Source organism: Strongylocentrotus purpuratus, unplaced genomic scaffold (genome assembly GCF_000002235.5).
Source record: "Strongylocentrotus purpuratus isolate Spur 01 unplaced genomic scaffold, Spur_5.0 spur5_contig_867, whole genome shotgun sequence".
NCBI classification, from domain to species: domain Eukaryota; kingdom Metazoa; phylum Echinodermata; class Echinoidea; order Camarodonta; family Strongylocentrotidae; genus Strongylocentrotus; species Strongylocentrotus purpuratus.
This window is the reverse complement of record NW_022145576.1, coordinates 1097792-1119579: the sequence shown is the minus strand read 5'-3', so window position 1 is coordinate 1119579 and position 21788 is coordinate 1097792.

Genomic DNA, 21788 nt, shown 5'->3' with positions numbered 1-21788 from the left:
GCGGCGTAATCGGTCTTTTGGCGAGCCGTGACGTCAATGCATAAGGTCTATACGGCAATGCGTTCCTCGATCTACCCACTCCTGCTGTTGCTGCTATAATGCTAGCTACTACTACTGTTTCCTAATGCCGGACAAGAGATTAAACTCCCCGTCCAAAAACGGTGATTCGATCGAGAAAAAACAAAGAAAGTTGCCCGTTGATTGTCAGCGATCCAACGCCATGTCTTCGCCAGCCGGCCCCGGCAGCTCCCGAGTGAGTGACGCGGCCGCTGCGGCCCCTGTTTGGTTCATAGAATATGAGAGGCGTTTGGATTCAAAGTTTGATGACCTGCATAAGAGACTGGATTTTCATGAAGCTGCTTGTGAAGAAAAGTTCCAACATCTGGAAAAGGAATTGGCTGCAGCTTTTGATAAGATTGACGACCTTGAGAATAGATCTCGAAGAAACAATCTAATCTTTTTCAACTTCCCTGAAGGTGAGGAGCCTGATTCTGCCAGTGGATGCAGTGAGTTGATTTCATCTTTTTTGGCCTCTATTGACAAGAATCTTGAGCATGTTCAGATCGAGAGGGCTCACCGCACGCCGCCAGGTCCACTATCATCTCGTGGACATCCCCAGAATGGCAGCCAGTACAAGCCGAAGGATCGTCCAATTCATGTTTGCTTCAGTTCGTTTCAAGATCGAGTGAGGGTCCGGAAGGCATGTGTTGCTGCGTTCAAGGAGGGGTTCAAGTTCAAAGAGAGATCAAAGTTGTATGTTGCAGAGGATTTCAGTCATCGCGTTCAGGCTCGCCGTAAAGCTCTCCTGCCTGAGTTAAAGATGTTGCAGCAACAAGGAAAGCGAGCATTCTTTGTATACCCTACGACAATTAAGTATGTCCAAGATCACCAGCTGAAGGTTCACAAGCCAGGTGTTTGAATTGCATCTGTAGTACATCATAACAACACTGTGATTATCATAGTGGCTGTCTCGTACAAACCGTCTGACTTTCACAGAAAACTTTTATATTTTACAAGATGACATGCCTTGAACTTAACGCGTTTTAACTTGCTGGACACCAGATTAGTTTAGTGATGTCGGTCTTTTTAAACATATTTTGTTTACTTAAACTTTTTTAGGAATTCTCGGGGTGCCCTGGAGGTGCCTTGTTTTTGGTTACCCACGATTCACCATTGGGGATAATAGTTTTTATTGTTCTTATCCTTGTTGATACTGGTTCATTATGATTAATTATGAGGCTCTAAGGTTTTCTCATTCTTGCCACATACTGTTGGCTGCCTTTACAGTTTGTTTTGTTTTTGGTGGGTGTTTGTGCGTATGCTTTTTTCACTGAGTGTGTGGTGTGTGCCCTTTTCCCAGGGGTTCTTTATCATGAATCAAATTGTGTAAATTTTTAGGATATTACTTGTTTTGTCAACTCACTGTTGCTACTCTAGGTTTTTACTGTTATATGATGTTACAGATTAATACTTTTAATTGCAGAGGACTGCATGACAATTTTAAAAGAAAGAAAGTTTTTAATTTTTTAAGAGAATTTGGGAATGATATAATCTTTCTTCAGGAAACCCACTCTAGGATAGATGATGAGAAGCTGTGGCGTACTCAGTGGGGAGGGGAGGCAGTTTTTGGCAGCTATGGTTCCAATAGCCGAGGTGTGGCTATCTTGTTTAAAGCTTCTTTGAAAATATCAGTCTTATCTTTTCACCTGGATCCTGAGGGAAGATATATTATCCTCCATGTTAATGTTAATGATGTACACTTTATTCTTGTCAACTTATATGGCCCTAACAAAGACTCACCAGATTTTTTTGTTAATGTTTTTGCTAAGTTAGATGAAATAGGTAACTCTCATGTTATTTTAGCAGGAGATTTGAATATTGCGGTAGGCCCTTTAGATTATGAGGGTTCTAATGCAACCCACTCTAATGCTCGTGCCAAATTGCTTTTAATATGTATGTAGAAGAATTAAGTCTTGTAGATGTATGGAGAAGAGATCATACTCATGATAAGATTTTTACACGCCATCAGAAAATTCCATTTGTTTCCTCCAGGTTAGACTATATTTTTATTTCTAGTGATTTGTTGGATTGCGTAAAGAAATCTAAAATTGTGACTGGTATTTGTTCTGATCATTGTATGGTAACACTAGCACTGTCACTAAATGATTCACCTCGGGGCAAGGGATATTGGAAACTGAACACTGCACATTTGAAACATTCAGAATTTTGCAATTTCATTAAAGACAAAATTAATGAATTTAAGGAATTTCATGCTGAATGTGATCTAAATCCACATATTATTTGGGATGCATTCAAATGCACAATGGCTGGTCATTGTATGGAGTATTGCAGTAGAAAGAAAAAAAGAAAAGAATTTGACTAAGAATAATTTACTAAAGAGTATATCCTTACTTAAAGAAAAAATTGGTTCATTGAAAAAGGATAATAGTTCAAATGAAGAACTGCTAGAATTATATAGCAAATTAGAAGTTGAAGAAGCACAGTTGAATGAACTTCTGGATACTGAAACTGCTGGCTCTATAGTAAGGTCTAGATTAAAGTGGGCTAAACACGGAGAAAAAAGCTCTAAATACTTCTGCAATTTAGAAAAACGGTCCTATGAAAGAAAAACTATACGCCAACTGAAGGCGAACAATGAGCAAATCATCACTGATCCTAAAAGAGTACTTCAGGAAATTCATTCTTTTTATAAAGCTCTATACTCTTCAGAGGTATCTCTTGAGGATAGGGACACTATCAAGGATTTTATCGCCCCTTTGAATATACCTACCTTATCAGATGATTCAATTTCTGCTCTAAACAGACCTTTAACCAAAAATGAACTTTGGACTACATTAAAGAATATGGGAACAAATAAGAGTCCAGGACTAGATGGCCTTCCTTGTGAATTTTATTTAACCTTTTTCAATGATATCATAGATTTATTACTCCACTCTTATAATTATTCCTTTCAAGAAGGAATTTTATCACAATCTCAAAGAAGTGGAATAATCACGCTTCTTCCAAAAAAGGGTAAGGATCCATTGTTAGTGAAGAATTATCGCCCTATCTCTCTACTGAATGTTGACTATAAATTATTAGACAAAGTTATGAGCTCCCGTTTGAAGTCTTGTATAAATTCTTTGATACATACAGATTAACAAGGGTTTATGAAGGGACGCAACATTGGGGCCAATATTCGGGTTATAATTGATTTAATTGAATACACAGACTATATGAATGAGCCAGCTACAATTATTTTGTTAGATTTTGAGAAAGCGTTTGATAGAATAGAACATGATTATTTATTTTCAGTCTTGGACTATTTTAATTTTGGAGACAATTTTATAAGATGGATAAGGTCTTTTTACAATGACAGAACTAGCTGTGTGTTAAACAATGGTTTTATGTCCAATCCGGTTGCAATTAAAAGAGGAATATTCCAGGGGTGCCCAATATCCCCTCTTTTATTTATACTAGCTATTGAAATTCTGGCTATTTTAGTACGACACAATCCAGGGATAAAGGGAATTTCAGTTGGCAATTTTGAACAGAAGATAAGTCTTTTTGCAGATGACACAACTTGTTTTTTGAATGGGGAAACAGTTTCCTTTAAACATTTATTTGAAACGTTGACTCAGTTTGCAAAATTTTCAGGTTGTCGCATTAATTTAAGTAAGTCAGATGCAATTCATATAGGAAAGCTGAAAGGCAGTACAGTTATTCCGCAAGATGCATTAGGGTTGAATTGGAAATCAAAAACGTTTAAGGCTTTAGGAGTGGTTTTCTCATTGAACACAAAAATGCTTTACGAACTGAATTTTGTTCCCAGACTTGTCATTATAGAACAGATTTTAAATTGTTGGAGGCATAGAAGCCTATCCTTGTTGGGCAAAATTGCTGTTGTAAAGTCGCTTTTACTCCCCCAAATGTTATTTTTGTTTTCAGTATTATGCATTGACCTGCCAAACTCTTTCTTTAAAAGATTAAATGGTTTGCTTTTTAAATTCATTTGGAGCAATGGCAATGACAGAGTTAAGAGAGATATATTATGCAATGATTATGAAGAAGGGGGTCTAAGGATGATTAATCCTTTAGTTTTTTGCACAAGCGCAGAAAGTTTTGTGGATGGCTAAACTCTTAGACGATAAATATGAAAGTTGTTGGAAAACAATAGAAATATATATTCTTTCTACCTTTTGTGATGACCATCTTGCCTTTTTTAAGGCAGATGCCCCTGATTCGGTTTTGGCAAAACTTAAAAATTGCCAGTTAACAGCGTCTATTAAGACATGGTATTTATATAGGCAAGAGATGAAAAGAGAACTAGGTTTATGTCAGTTTCATTTACAAGATTTTATTTGGTGGAATAGAAATGTAAGATTGCAATATAAAACACATTTTTTCTATCCAGTTTGGTATGAAAGGGGTATTCATTCCATTTTTCAATTACATAATGGTTTTGGTAACCCCAAAACATTTGAAGACCTCGTAATTGAGTTTGACATTCCTATTAGAGACCAAAGAAAATATGACTCCCTCATGAATGGCATATTTTTGGAGTGGTTTGATAATTCTCTTAATGTGGATGACAATATATTTAATCAAATTTTTAAAGATCTATTAAGTCAAAAGAAAATGTCTAAGTATACATACAATATTTTGCTAAAGAAATATAGTTGTACTAATGCCAAAAGGGAGAGTAAATGGGAGGAACTCTTTGGCCATCAACCCAAAGAGAAGGATTGGTCGATTATTCATACGAGTAACTTTTGTTGCACAATTGAGACTCAGTTAAGGAGTTTTTATTTCAAATTTTTCCATAATGCTATTGGTTTTAATGCATTTTTGTTCAAGATTGGGAGAAAGGAGTCTGCTAATTGTTATTTTTGTTCAGATTTTCCAGAAACTTTAGATCACTTGTTTTGTGACTGTAGGAGAGTTGTACCACTGTGGGAAAAATTGGTGGATAAGATTAACACTGGCACTGATCACAGTTATAATCTGACTCTGTCAAAATTTATTTTTTTTGTTTGGGATACAGTCAAGGGACAAATACGCCTCTTGTATAAATTTTCTCTGTTTATGTTTAAAATATTACATTTATTCATGTAGGTTTCAGGGAAAAGAACTTATTTTCGAAGCATTTGTTTCAATGGTAAAGTTCAAACAAAAAATAGAATATAAAATTGCCCAAAAGAAAAATAAGTTACAAGTCCATTTTAAGAAATGGTCTATCAATTTTAACTGAAATTTAGGAGTAGTCTTGCAAAGCTCTGTTGTCATTAACATCTTCATTGGCTTTTTGAATTGTAAACTAGCCCTCTGGGAAAGTATATGAGTGTGAGTGTGTGTGTGTGTGTGTGTGCGTGTTTATGGGTGCATGAGTGCGTGCCTGTTTTGTAGTTTTAAGATGATATTATATTTTATATTGCTGCTTTTACTCTGTTAATTTTTCAGAAAAAACAATAAAAACAGAAAGAAAAAAAAAAGAAAAAAAGAAATTGATTTTGTATTTCTTGTTTTAAAATGGCTAAAAGTTTATTGCACTTTTACGTCTGAGCGCGTGCAGGAGCAAGGCTGCAAGGTTGCATTTTACGCATCTTGATTGGCTGACAGTTATTTCTCTCCTATTATGACATCACAATCAATGAAACCGTACACACACCAATGCATTGTGATTGGCTGAAAGGATTTCTCGCACTTTCATTATGACATCACAATCAGCTCAAAAGACATGATTGCGCAGCCACTTGTTTAAGCGTCGTGATTGGCTGAAAGTTTCATCGCCCTTTTGTGACATCACAATCACAGTTACTACGATCGCAATAAGTAAACAATTAAACATAAAATTTAAAATGCTAGCTAGGAGCCGTCCAACCAACAATAAGGCCGACCAGAGACTATTTATCGACACTTAACCCTATGACATTTTTCGCGATAATTTTTTAACGCACTGAAATTTTGTGACTTTTTTCTTTTGAGTCTTGCGCATCTTTTGAAAGAAATTTTTCGAAAATCGGACCTACCATTACAAAGTCACGTGTCCTTTTGTCTTTGCATGTCAGCCCGAAAATCGCGCATTTTTGTGATTTGTGTACAAAACATATGGAAATCTCATTTTTCAAATAAAGAGATAAAGCGTTGGTTATTTGGATTTGTTTACAGTTGAGGTGTTTATTTTGGGGTCAAAATAGTTGAATTATAATTGGAAATGAAATAAAACAACAAAAACAATAAAAATCCATAAGTTAAACAAAACAAAGAAATACATAAGAAATTATCAAAACAATAGATAACATAAGGAATAACCCTGGTTTTTTCAATTTGTTGCGTTGTATTATTATTCCAAACGGTCTAACAAATGTATGTAGTGATAAAAAATGCTTAAATATGAATAATGTCTGATTTATTGGCATAAATGTGAATTGTATGGCCTTATTTGCATAAATTACCATAAATATGCAAATGAATGCAAAGTGAATTTTTCAAAAAATTGAAATTACCATAGCATCTATACACTTCACTTGACATGTATGCAAATTTTCGCGACGATCGGGCGTTTCACGGCCGAGATCATAGGGGGGGGGGGGGCTTAGAAGCCACCCCCCCCCCCCCTGGGCTATGCAGTTTCAAAATAGCCCGGGCTAAATAGGGTTAATGTGGATGTCTTTTTCATAGCTGCAGAGGTGAGGAATGTGAGGGTTTGTAAGTATATAGTTAGTAATACTATTTTTGTTACGGTACATCTTTTAACTGCAATGAGCATAAAACCAGTGCCCTATATATATATATATATTTCTTTGAATTGATTCATCTATCATACAACATAAACTATGTCCGGTAACGGAGTAAGGGGAACATGTACGGAGGGGTTTGTATCAACTTATTTTCACCTTGCCTTTCCCTCTCCGTTTTTTTTCTGGATTACTTTGGAATTTTCATTTGCGTTTTTTTCTTCTTGCAGGATTGTTTCTTTTTTAATCAGAATTTTGTATCAGTCCTCTTCCTCAGTAAAAGACCCCAAAAGTTAGAATTTAAACTGACATATTTGCCGCTCTTGGCATATATAACAGATTAATGCACAGTTAAAGTTGACATAGATTTTATTCTGTTGGTGAATATGTGCATATCAATCAATGATAACATTATTCTGCAAGTTACATTTTGAATCTGATTTGTAATGATCTATAACTTCAAACTTTCAATACATACATGCATGTCACATGTGTCATGTGTTGGATAAATGGTGCATTCACAGTGTACATATGTATGACATAGCACAGAATCAACAATTGCAAATGGTAGGATATTGAAAAATGGTTTGATTTCTAGGTCTGGCATGACAATTTCTTTCTATTTTACATGTACAGTTAACAAAAAAAAATAATGTTTTTTGTAAAGGTGGACTGGCTGAATACGGGCCTTTGTTATATACTTTCAAGATGGAAGCTTTAATATGTCACATTCTCAAGAAACATAGATTGGGACTTATTAATTGTTTACATACTTAATAGAATTTTAACTGTAGTTCTATATGAGATTGTAATTGATTCTCTCTCTGGATACCCCCCCCCCCCCACCTCTCTTTGGTATCTTGCTTCATGTTGGTACATCTCCAATATGAGTACTTCCTTTGCATGTTTGAGCGAGTTCTTTTTAGAAAAAAAGTTTTTATTTCTCCTTCTCCTTATTTCATTCCCATCCGTTTCTCTTTTTCTCTCCCTCCCCATCTCTTAATTTTGTCCTCTATATTTATTCCATCTATCTTCTGTCTGTACCCTTCTCTCTCGTCTATCTCTTTTCCTTCCCTTTTTCTTGTCTCTCTCTCTCTCTCTCTCCCCCTTTTATCCTATCTCACACCTGTCTCTCGTCGCTCTTTACTTTGAGACTTTGTCTCCCCTCCCTCTATCTCATATATTTCTCATCCTCTCTTCTCTCTCATACCATCCTGTCCTTTTACTTCAGTAATCATTCTCTTCCATGAAAAACTAAGACATTTAAGAACTGCAGCATTGACAAACAAAGTTATGATAAATGCTTTATATCATGATCATTCTCTATGTACCGGTACAAGAATTGCATGCGTCGTGCAATCTGTGCAATATACGGGTACGCGTGGGGCGCGAGACGACAGCATTACATTACGAACATCGCTAAGGCAGTTACTAGTACGCAAACACATAATTTTTGTTAAATACTTTAAGATGGAAGCTTTAATGTGTCACATTCTCAAGGAAAATAAATCAGGACTAATCAATTTTCACATACATGGAAGAATTTCACAACTTGGCAAGGGTATGAATAATTTAGTTGTTAACTGTAGTTCTATATTGAGATTGTACTTGATTCTCTGTCTGGATCCCCCACTCTATTTGGTCGCTTGCTTCATGTTAGTGTATCTCCAGTACGAGTACTTCCTTTGCATGTTTTTGAGAGAGCTCTTTATTCATATGGCTCCATTTAGTCTCATTTCACAACGCCCCCTATCGTCAGAGCATGATCAGAATCAGCAGCCTAACATGTTAGCCTATGGACGTTTTTTTTAAAAATCGTTAAAAATTCATTTTTTGTTTAAACGAAAAGCACATCCACCCCGACGTACGTTATCACTAGCTCTTTTATTGGAGCCTTCATGTCTCATTGACTTTTGAAAGTTTACCCACCGTAATTTTTCAAAATAGGTTGCAAGCTCGTCATTGCCTATAATACACATGTGAAACAAGTCTAACTTTGGACTCGGTTTACCAAGCGATTTGAAGATTATAGGTCGAGCACACGAAACATAAAAAGCATGAATTATCATAGATCACTTCTGCCTATTTCATTATGTCCATTTCATCCAAACCCCCACCGTAATTTTTCCATTTAGTAAAAACAAACATTTTGCCGAGTTTAGCAAAAACATGAATATTCATGACGGTCAGACAATACAGCCTTTTAGTACGTAACGTATAGTGAATGGGAATGGGCGATGATCCGTTCAGGAGGTAGAGGTCAGTGGTTTGTGCTGGCAATGTTCACGCGAGCGAAAATGAGACAATCGGAGCAATATGTTTTAAAAGTCCTTATTTCTCCCCATCTGTTTCTCTTTTCTCTCCCTCCCTATCTCTTAATTTTATCCTCTATATTTGTTCCATCTATCTTCTATCTGTACTCTTCTCTCTCTCGTCTATCTCTTTCCCTTCTCTCCCCTTCTTCTTTTCTTCTCTGCTGTCCAGGCGCGGATCCAGGATTTATTAGGGGGGGGGGCCCAAATTTGAAATTATGCGAGCCAAATATTGGTACGTAATGGTGACCAACAGTGACGTAATGCGGGGGGGGGGGGGCGAGTTCCCCCTCCCAAGCTTTGACGTTTAATTAAATTATTAGAGAAAGAAGACGATTCGTTGTAGAGTTCTCGACTCTTAATCCTCGTCTGAATTCAGGTTCCTCCCTCCCGCGCGAAGCACAGAAGCTTTTACGATTCATTAAATTATTAGATAAAGAAGACGATTCGTTGTACTGTTCTCGACTCTTAATCCTTGTCTAAATTTAGTCCCCCCATCCCCCTCCTGCGCGAAGCGCGGAAGCTTTGACGTTTTATTAAACTATTGAAGAAAGAAGACGATTCTTTGTACCGTTCTCGACCAATATTCCTTGTCTGAATTCAGTCCCCCCCCCCCCCTCCCTCCTTCCGCGCGACGCGCGGAAGCTTTTACGTTTCATTAAATCATTAGAGAAAGAAAACTATTCGTTGTACAGTTCTCGACCAATAATCCTTGTCTTAATTCAGTCCCCCCCTCCCCCTCCTGCGCCAAGCGCGGAAGCTTTGACGTTTTACTACACTATTAAAGAAAGAAGACGAAAGAAGACGATTCGTTGTACCGTTCTCGTCCTCGTCTGAATTCAGTCGCCCCCCCCCCGCTTCCGCGCGAAGCGCCGAAACTTCTACGTTTCATTAAATCATTAAAGATTCGTATTACCGTTCTCGCCTCTGAATCCTCGTCTGAATTCAGTCCCCCCCCCCTCCCCTCCTGCGCGAAGCTTTGACGTTTCATTAAATTATTAGAGAAAAAAACGATGCGTTGCACCGTTCTCTGTACTCTTGATCCATGTCTGAATTTCAAAGATGTTCTTTTAATTGCTCCTTTTTCTTCCTACGTCCTCTTCCGATTTTTTGGGAGGGACCGCCCCCCCCCCCCCCTGGCTACGCGCCTGCGGTCAGATAAACACTTTTTGATACCTTGCCCGACCCCGCAATCTCAGTGATTTAAGGCAATACATTACGGTCAGATAAGCATTCAGGGGCCCGCCTTAGGGCCCCTGGTGGGGTGGGGTCGAGGCGGCGGAGCCGGCTCCGGAAGCTCAGGGGTTTTAGGCGTTTAATTAAGGCCAGATGAGCATTTTGTTATATACCTTATTATTTTGTGACACTGGCAGGTCACTATTTGGCGTGGGGTTCAGGGGGCGGAGCCCCCAAAAATCAGGGATTTTAGGCATTAAATTACCGTCAGATGATCATCTAAGGGCCCGCCGTAGGGCCCTAGATGGAATCCAGGGGGCAGAGCCCCCGGAAGCTTAGGGGTTTTAGGCATTTAATCACGGTCAGATGAGCATATTTTGATGCCTCATTATTTTGTTGACACTGGCAGTTAACTATTCTATTTTATTTCTCTTTAATATACTTTTTTTTTTTAAGTGGGGAGGGGGGGGGGGGGAGCTCGAGGCTCTCGATCCCCGCCGTACCTCGGGCCCTGACATGTAGGAATCTCAAGAATCATATTTTTTGCCTGGCTGTAAATCTAGGAATTTGTCATTTTCCAACAAACACATACAAACGTATAATTTACTAAACAGTGAGGAAAATTTTCGGAAATAATGTCATTTCAGCATTATTTGTAATCCACCGTTGTGGAATTAGAAATAAACCACGTTTGAATTTGATTTTCCCCAAGCCCCCCCCCCCTATCAGTACGCCATTATCTCCTCTTTTCCTTTTTTCTTTCCCTTTCCTTCCTTCTCTCTTATTTTTTTGATGGGGGGGGGGGGGGGTCAACAGCCTGGGAGGCAAGGCCCTTTCGGCCCCCGATCTCCTTCTTCCCCTTTTTCTTTTCTTCTTCCTCTTCTTTCTTTCACTTTCTCTCCTCTTTCCCTTTCCCTTCTTTTCCTTTCTTCTCTCTCTTTTTTTTATTTTGCGGGGGGGGGGGGGCAAGGCCCGCTCGGCCCCCCTGGATCCGCGCCTGCTTCTGTCTCTCTCTCTCCCCTTTTATCCTATCTCACACCTGTATCTCGTCGCTCTTTTCTTTGAGACTTTGTCTCATCTCTCTCTCCCTCTATCTCAAATATTTCTCACCCTCTCTCCTCTCTCTCATACCATCCTGTCTTTCCATCTTCAGTAATCATTCTCTTCCATGAAAAAAATAAGACATTTTAGAACTGCAGCATTCACAAACAAAGTTTAATACGATAAATGATTTATATCATGATCATTCTCTTCGTAGCGGTACAAGGATTGCGTACGTCGTGCAATATACCGGTATGTGGGGGGCGCGAGACGACAGCATTGCATTACGAACATTGCTAATGCCCGCGTCACACTGTCCCGAAGATGACATAAGATGGACACACGATGAAGGAAAATTCCAAATTCGGCTCTGATCGTAAACACATCGGGCCATATCGGGCCATTCGTCAGGGCATCTGAAGCAATCGTGTGGCCGCCGTTGGATTTTTCAGGCTCCGGCAGCAACTTCGTGAGCGGTGGCAAAATCTTTGGCGTGCAAAAAAATTACCCGAAGACCTTGCGATGGTTCATTTTCGTGTTGTATTCGTGTGTCCATGTTGCCCTTCGTAAGGCCATCGTGAGGGCATCGTGTCAAATCGTGTCATCATCGTAATGACTTCGTGTGATCATCGGTGCCATCGGGAATTTATTACCTCACGAAGACAATACGAAGGAAACAAGATGCTGTCCGAATGTCTTCGGAAGGCAACACGACTACATGAAACCCTCGCAATGCCATCGTGTAGCCATCGTATTATAGTACGATGACTTCCAGATGGGACCACGGTGTCCGCGAAGACAGCCGAATTTAAGTAGCTCAAGCGTTTCCCATGTGTCATGGTAACGTGGACATATGTTGCAATAAGCTATATTTCTCGTATCTATACTGATTTGTTTTTCAGATTCAATATATCATGTTATGGAATGTTTTATATTACATTATGTGTTTTAATTTTGTTTGTAAACTTTGTAATTCGGCTAAACGCCGCGATGAAAGTTTTATTTGAAATAAACCATTTTGAATGAATGAAAAAATAAATATATAAAGCCAGCCTCATAGCCAGAGGCTTTGTCAAGTACCTCAAAAGTGCTCTTCTTATGTAGGAAAGGTGCCCCTATAACTTCGTAAGAAGTGCCATTTTTACAGAGCAAAAGGGCCCATTTTACCTTAAAAAGTGCCCATTTCACTTTTGACAAGTGCCCCCTTTACTCTGATAATTACCCTATTCTTCCCCTTTTAATAACTACCCACTTTAACTCCCTTAAGCAAACCTTTTATTTCCACGTGTGCCCCTTTTCCAATCTAATTAGTGCCCCTTTTTCGTATGATAAGTTTTCCCATTAGAACAAGAGAGCTCCTTCTCCTTCTCATAAATGCCCCTTTTTCACCTATTAAAAGTGTCCCTTTTCATTCTCATAAGTACCCCTTTTCATTTTTACTCAGTGCCTCTTTTCAGGGGCGATAAATTCCCCTTTACACCTCTGACAATTTCCTTTTTAACAATGATCCGTGCCCCTTTTCCTATTATCCGTTCAATCTGACTTGCGTGCATATAACAAATAAGCATTTTTCCATGAAAAAGTGAAGTTTTTCTAAAAATGTGCGTTTCTTTCCAGCATTGGGGCGCCCGGGAGTCACTCGGGTAACATTTCATAAAGTATAATATAAAAAGACCATATGCAAATTGTCTGTACTTTTGTCGGAAAAAATAGATTTATCCAGCACAATGTCGTCTCTTTTTGCGTAGGAGAAGAGCAAAAAGCGAGTTTCAATCATACTTTGGCCGCTCTCGCAAGCTCTCACTCGTTTCATTGTGGTCAAGCGACTTTGGGACAATTAGCGGTTAACGAAAATACTAATCGTGAGCTTTCTTCTGGTATTGAACTTGTTTTGATTTATTGTATAATTTTGTCGGAATAAAGGAAACAAAGAGGCTTGACCAATAACATAACGTCTGAATTGACCTTTTGACCTTGAATTCCGTGATGCAAGCGCACATAAACAGGTTCTAATGACGTCATCTTCGCTCAATCGGTGTCTTTTATCGTAAAATGCTACACTTTCACAATGTTTATACATCTTTTTTAATTATTAGTAAGAAAGAACATATTTTGTCTGATATCACTAATGTTTTGGGTTTTATTTAAAGAGTAATTTTAAAATAAGAGCCATTTTACTGTTCAAGTTTACTGGATCGTACCATTAAAGTCGCAGGGTAGAAAGATGCATTTTCCAACCGCGCCAAATTTGATTTACGTTCCGCCATTCTGTTAAATGGGTTCGTGTCGTTAAGAATCCACTGCTTTCTGCTCCACAAAACGTCCACATGCGGAATCATTTATCAACTAAACTATTCAAATTTAGGAATGCTTCCTTCCCAGGTGTTTGTGTTGTTGAAGCATTTCATTCACCTGCTATCATTCTTTGTACTCCAATTGCCAGTACGCAAATTACATTTTGGTTTTATAGTTTCATGCGGAGTCGTTTATCAACTATATGTATTCAAATTTATGAATGCTTCCTTCCCAGGGGTGGTGTTTATGCATTTCATTCACCTGTTATTATTCTTTGTACTCCAATTATTGTTAGAATACAAAATGCATTTTGTTTTTATAGTTTCATTCAATAAGTAAGTCAATAAAAGAGTATGTTCTGCACGATAAAAACAATGTGTGTCCCTATTGTACAATGTAATGTGTCTCCTCATTTTGTAATAGTTAATTTACCCATTCACATAATGGAACTACCTGCCCGGTGAAGCCAGTGGCCCTTGACCCCTGAGCACTTAACACCGTACATGGGAGTCAGTTTGTGGTCAACTTCTTTTATGAGACAAATCTAAGCAAACGTTTCCATATGTCTAATCAGGGACCTATCCCCTTTTCATTAATTCCCATTTTCAACTTCTCTTTTTAAACGTGCCCCTAATTTAAAATGAATATTAGGGCAATTTTTCCCAAAACTCGCTCGCTATACTCACTCGCATTGATTTCATAGATGATATAATTATGTTACTTATCAAAGGTCTTTTCAGTCTTCCGTTACGAGAATGTGAGTATAACCCCATCAGTATTGGATTTAATTATCTTTATAAGATGTAATTTTTTGCACTGCGACCTCACAAATCTTAACATTTTTCCTCGCTCGCATATGAATATTCAGACCATCATACCCAACTGCAAAGTATGATGCTTAAACAATATCTTGTTTGATGAACAAAGTGAAATAAATATTGAGAGCATCCCTGTTAATGTGACCACAATGTATTTGGGTACATACCAATGTCTAACAATTTGTAGTGAGCACTATTTTTTTTTTTTTTTTTTTTTTTTTTGCTCCCGAAAATGTAAAAATCGCGCTGGCCGAAAAGTCGCTCATTGCGTTCTGGAATGCTGAGGTGCTAAAGAAAATTGCGTGTTGATAAATTCGTGATAATATGCAACTCATACATACATTGTAATGAAGTGGTTATACAGCACACTAAATCCAAATGGACACCTGAATTTCTTGAGCGAATATAACTGTTGAATACATCTCTTATCCATCAGTGTTGCCCCTTACATTTTAATATTTGATGATGGAGTCTAGCTAATACAAACATCCACAATTATAGCATGAACCAATGTCATAAATAGATGCACCATTTCATAATAACCAGTACCATACATACAAGTACATGAAGATGGACCATTACCATGAGGCCAATCTCATAATTATATAGATGGACTGAAGCCTTTTATAGATCATACAAATATTCTTCCATGTTAATATGACAGCAAGACCCCCCCCCCCAAAAAAAAAAGAATACACCAGAGAAAATATCTCTTACAAATATGGAATTTGTAGATATACAAATTTGTTTTATAGATAATTAGAGCACACTTAATATGCTTACTCTCTACATCTTAGAAATCAGTAAATTGAATATCAGTCAAACCTCTCTCAAATCACAGCATCATAAGATTTCAACCTCAAAACTTTCAATGAGAAAAAAGAAACATAGTATTCTGGCCATTGTTATCTATTTGTCAAATGAAATATGAAATATAAAGGACCACAAAGTTTGGAAATTACAAGCTAATACTGTCAGCAGAAGCAAACTGCATGTATGTAAGAAAATCCAGCCCACAAAATGGAAACCAAAACTGTTTAATGACAAGACTACAGGTCTACCATCATTTAAAATAAAATCAATAGGCATATCACCCACCAGATGGCAATGAAATCGATTTTTAATTGAATAAATCTGGCCACTTTTGTCCTTCCAACAAAAATCAATAAGCAGCTCAATAACAATAATAATAATTTTCCCTTTCATGAAATTGTCCACTTCTGTCATTCATATGAAAAGTAACCTGTGAAACACATGCACTTGTACCATCTACTTTTTTATAACAAATTACAGATTTTGTTTTGCTTTGGCGAGTCTGTAGATGAGTTGCGAGACATCGTCAAAGATCTCTGGTTGTACGTGCTCTCTCACTCTCCCTATCCACGCCTTCAGCTTTGGTCTTCTGTCTAGCGTGCCATAACCGCAGGGTTCCACCTGTATAACCTGTTGTTTTGTGAAAAAGATTAAATATTTTAAGTTAAAGTCGAGTACTGGTCATGGAATTACACCATGAAAGAAACTTTCTGGATGCAATTAAAAAAGGTTCATTATAGAGTATATTGAGATTTGTGATTATCAAAATGATAACTAATTATTGACGCAATTGCTTAAAGCCGCATGCAGTACACACAGGAATTTGCATATAGGACTACAAACACATTTGGCAATCAGTGGCAAAAAGGTTTGGTCCAAACAGTTCAGCTATTTCTTTTCATATTTTGAATATGAGGGCATTTGAAATGCAATCCTTTTCACTGGACATTTCTTTTGCTCTATTCTGTCAAACTGACATAACAGAATCAGCAATCTGGTAACTAATTTTGTTTCACCTTTAACGGAATTGAACATCAATATTCAACCTTTTCAGCAATGCAATTTCACATCCCAAACTCCATGTTTTCATGTGTCGGGATTAAGCCTATTTATATTAAAACAAAAAAATCATCAAATTTATTCAAGATATAACACATAATTGTTTAAAATCACAATTTAATTACACAGAGGAAGAACCATGATATTGTAATCTAAAGGTTTCGCATACCCCAACTGCCTCCATTATGCCCAATTTTTCTTTTAATGTAATTCAGATGAATCAGATAACTTATAGATGCACTGGAACATCTGTTGGGAGCCGTAAAGGTACATGTATTAGCACTGTGTTAGAAGATGCTTTTCTGGTTCTGAGAAGATGAATTATGCAGTTTGTGTTCTAGTCACTTTTTTATGTGCCATATAATTCTGCAAAGCTACAAGAAATACAGAATGACCTCCTTGTTTCTAATGATTATCGTACTAAGACGCAGAATAACTTAAATATACATTGTACATGTATATACCTCAATAATCTTTATACATTTGACAACCAAATTATTCAGACCGCTTGCAATTTTGATGTATTTTTTCTTCTTCTTGTTACTCAAGAAAGAAAGCTGGACTGGCTGAATACTTTTGAGTGTAAGCTTTCATGTCACATTTTCAAGAAACATAAATTGGGACAAGTTATTTATCACATACCGGTACTTTAAAACTTACAAAACAAGGTAAATGTATGAATAATTTAGTTGTTGAAGGTATAGACCAGTTCTGGTCATGCGATTGCATTGTGAAAGAAACGTTGTGGAATCGATCGGTAAGGTTGATCATCTAGCATAGTAGTATTGGTGTATACTGCAAGGTTCCGGAATCATCAAAATGATAAGAAATTTGGCCCAGTCTTGGTTAAGTGATAAGCACTGTACACAGAAAGATGTATATGGTACTACCCTATATCTATACAGTCCGGATATATATAATAATTTACCAAATCTATCAATAAGTAGGCGGTTTCCCGTCAAAATTTGTATCGTCACGTATGACGTATTTATAGTCAAAACATATTCTTTCACATGACTGGTAATAAGAGCTTCCATTTCATTTTTTGAGAGGGGGGCGTTTCCAAAACTGGTCCATATAAATCATCAAGGTACCTCGTTGACGCCAAACAGGTCTGCGATGCTGATATCATACCCACACAGGAAAGGTTTTTCCTGGAGGAAGTGCTTTTCTAAGTTGTCTAAGGTTTCTTCCATTCTCTGGATGTCTGGTGCAAGGGCTGCAGGGTCTGGTGGGGTGCCCGTCATCCGGGGGAAGATCACCTGTGAAAAGGAGGAGACCGGTAGGGTGTTATTTATCTTAAAGCCCCACTGTACTACTTGCAGCTACTTGCTCCCTCTATGTAGAAAACAATGCCTAATCAGTGTCCGTTGGTCCCTCATGATCCTCTTTTTCTTATGTTAATTGAGAGCTGAGTTGATGAGATAGCCACCTGTCAGTGACCTCCCTGGGTGGTCTAATACCTCCTAGCCATACTAGTAAAGACGGTCTTTAAAGGCATTATTACAACAAAAACGTTGGAAAGAGACTATAGAGATGGGAAAGAGCGAGGGAGAGAGAGAGGGGGCAGGGAGAGGAAGAGGGTGTGGGAGAGAGGGAAAATAGAGACATAGGGTGAGAGAGGAGGGAGAATATTAAGAGTGAGAGAGGGAAAGTACGATGGAGAGAGAGAGAGAAAGAGAGAGGGAGAGAGAGAGAGAGAGAGGGGGGGGATAAGAGAACGGGAATGAAAAACAAGACTTGTATAATGTTTTATACACATATACATGATAAATTAGGGAGAAAGAGACCAAGAGAGAGAGAGAGATAGAGCCAGACAGAGTAAAACAGAGAGGCAGAATGAGGTGGAAACATGACAAACAAAAAGTAAGATGTACAAATCATTGATCATTGTATATACTTAGTTAATTAGACCAAGCCCTCGATGTGAATTGTAATGTAAACCCTATTTGTAGGGGTTTGCATGTTATCTATCTTGTACAATATTAGATTTAGGAACTGGGTAAAATAGTTGGTAGTACTTTTCAGTGCAGTACTTGATTCTGACCCTCTGGTCTTTGATACTACTGATACTTTACCTCAGTAGTTGATCGAAGGGGGGGGGGGATGGTGGGGGGCACAGTCTGCCCATGCCCCTCCCCCACATTTTAAGCCCAATCTGGCATTCATAAGTACCCCCCAAAACCCATCCCCCAATCAATGATATAATTTCTATGATTTCCATAAAATACATGATCCAATGTGTTTATGGCTGTATGAGCATTGATGTTTATTCAAATTGAATGCAATACAAAACAATCTGTTACAATTTACTGAAATTGCACGCAATTTGATGTTTGACTCACTTCTGCGCAAAATACATTATACACACGAGCTCTCATATTGAAATGCTGCCAATCCAAATATTCATTGATCCTTGACCTCTGCTGAAGGCTCTTGGGAAACCAGTGATCCGCACAGTCAAACTTTTCATGAAGATACTTTGTGATGGTTGCACTTTGCGAGTCGGGAATATGTGAAGATAAGCAGAAAGATGAATGGAATATGCATGATATATTGCATTTCAACTTTGTGGTCAAGAGTATTATGGGTGACCCCACACTTTCATATCAACGTGTTTATTAACTGATGGAAGTTTGAACACAAAGCAATTGTCTCTAAAGCACTTGTCTATAGGGTTCTTCGAACAATCCTTGGAAAATGTGCGCTTATCTGTACAGAACTAGGACTAACCTCTTTCCAAAAGACCTTTGCAACATTGATTCTGGTGTTCATGTGTTGCCAGGCGAGATACTCATCGACCTTGGCCCTATCCTGAAGGTCAGATGGGCAGGGGCGTCTACAAAGGGGGGGGGGGGGGGGGGGTGGGGTGCGACACGCCTCCTTTTGGAACTACACATGACCTTTAACTCAGATGGCGGTCATTTTGGATTTGCCCAATATGGCAGTCCCAGAAAGCGCCCTTCTTGGCGTCCGGCAGAAATCGTAATAGTATGGTATAATCTACCTCTGGGCCAAATTTGGTGCTTTTAGAAGAATCTGCACCAAAATATCTCTAACGGCCCCCACTAATAAGGATTAACAGACGAGAACAGTACACCGAATCGTCTGCTTTTTCTCATAATTTCATGAAACGTCAAAGCTTCCGCGCTTCACGCGGGAGGGGGAAACTTCATTCAGACAAAGATTAAGAGTCGAGCACGGTTCAACGAATCGTCTACTTTCTCTAATAATTTAATGAAACGCCAAAACTTCCGCGCGGGAGGGGGAGATGGGAATGCAGATAAGGATTAACAATCGAGAACAGTACACCGAATCGTCTGCTTTTTCTCATAATTCAATGAAACGTCAAAGCTTCCGCGCGAGGTAGAGAAACTGAAGTCAGACAAGGATTAATAGTTGAGAACGGTACAGCAAATCGTCTTCTTTTTATAATAATTTAATGAAACGTCAAAGAAGGGGGAAACGGAAGGGGGAAACTTCATTCAGACAAGGATTGAGAGTCGAGAACGGTGCAATAAATTGTCTTCTTTTCCTAATAATTTAAGGAACACCCCCCTAATCAGCGCGCTTCGCGTTCTTTAAATGATTCGCTTGCTCCCTACACAGTAAAAACGCTGCTTAAAAAAGTGATGTTCACTTACAGTTGTACACTATCTTAAACAACAGTTGAACAAATTGTAAACAATGTTGCTCGAAACGAAAGTAATTTTGTTAAACATTCGCTGTTTAAAATTTAATGACTGCTTTATTTACTATACGAGAGCTTTTAGACAGTGTTGTTTACATATGACGTCATGTGTCACGTGCCAGTAAAGTGCGCGTTGGCTAAAAGATTTGTTTCAAATCATGGCCAACCAAGCTGTAGACGTGTCGTGGATGAGTGGAAACGTCGCCGGACTGTCGATCACAAGGTCCACGGTTCGAGTCCCGCCGCGGAACTAATGTCCTATGGCAGCCTAGCATAGCCGGGTAATGTTGGAGCGCCTTGAGGACCTTGCAAGGTCGATACGTGCGCTATATAAGAATCCAATATTATTATTATTATTTAACAACAGCTCCTTTTTAAACAACTTTCTTTAAACAACCCAGTTGGTGTAAACAACCCCCACTGAACAACAGCTCCTTTTTAAACAACTTTCTTTAAACAACCCAGTTGGTGTAAACAACCCCCACTGAACAACAGCTCCGTTTTAAACAACCGTCTTTAAACAACACCAGTTGTTTAAATTGTGATTTTAAACAAGTTGTTCAAAATGTTGATCAACTAAGTGTTTAAACTTTAAACAACTCGAGTTGCTTAACATTTTAAACAACTCTTAGATCAGGTCACCCGTTAATCAACAGTTGTTTAAACTTTTAAACAACATGTTCACTAAATTTTTAACTGTGTACTACCCCTCCCTAAAATAAGATCCTAGCTCCGCGCCTGCATCAAAATATATAGCTATGATGCTGACTAAGTTGACGAGATAATCCGTATATTTATGTCGTCGAGGAAAATGACCATTTTGCGCATATGCAAGTACTATACACAGTTAAAATTTTTGTGAACAAGTTGTTTAAAAGTTTAAACAACTCTTGATTAACGGGTGACCTGATCTAAGAGTTGTTTAAAATGTTAAGCAACTCGAGTTGTTTAAAGTTTAAACACTTAGTTGATCAACATTTTGAACAACTTGTTTAAAATCACAATTTAAACAACCGGTGTTGTTTAAAGACGGTTGTTTAAAACGGAGCTGTTGTTCAGTGGAGGTTGTTTACACCAACTGGGTTGTTTAAAGAAAGTTGTTTAAAAAGGAGCTGTTGTTCAGTGGGGGTTGTTTACACCAACTGGGTTGTTTAAAGAAAGTTGTTTAAAAAGTAGCTGTTGTTCAGTGGGGGTTGTTTACACCAACTGGGTTGCTTAAAGAAAGTTGTTTAAAATGGAGCTGTTGTTCAGTTGGGGTTGTTTAAACCAACTGGGTTGTGTAAAGAAAGTTGTTTAAAAAGGAGCCGTTGTTCAGTGGGGGTTGTTTACAACAAAAGGGTTGTATAATGGGGTATAATTTGGGTTTGATACTCTGAATAAGTGCACCACTACTTCTGGGTCTCTATATAGGTATATGAAGACTAGGGTAATTCTGCAATTCATGAATTAGCGCCAAAACAGTGCCCATTTTGCATGAGCGCGCATGCACGCACGTATAAACTGCATATATAGGGATGCATACAATCTCTATGGCAAGGAATTTAGCACACGTTATAACCGAGTGCGCGATCAGTGCCGCACTGCATGACGCGACGATTTTAAGTCTACCTATATTCTTACATTTGCGTACAGATACCGAAAATTTTAACTGAACTTACGCTATAAGTTAAAAACTTCAAATTGGTTAATAGAAAAGTGATTTCAATTAAGCCATTGAATCCCCAGTCACTTAGAAGCGTGTCGGTAGCTTGGTCGGCCATGATGTGTGTTGTGTTGTGGGTTGGAAAGTAATAACTATTAAGCTAAATAAATGTAAGTATAGAGACAAACAAAATGGAGCCTGCAG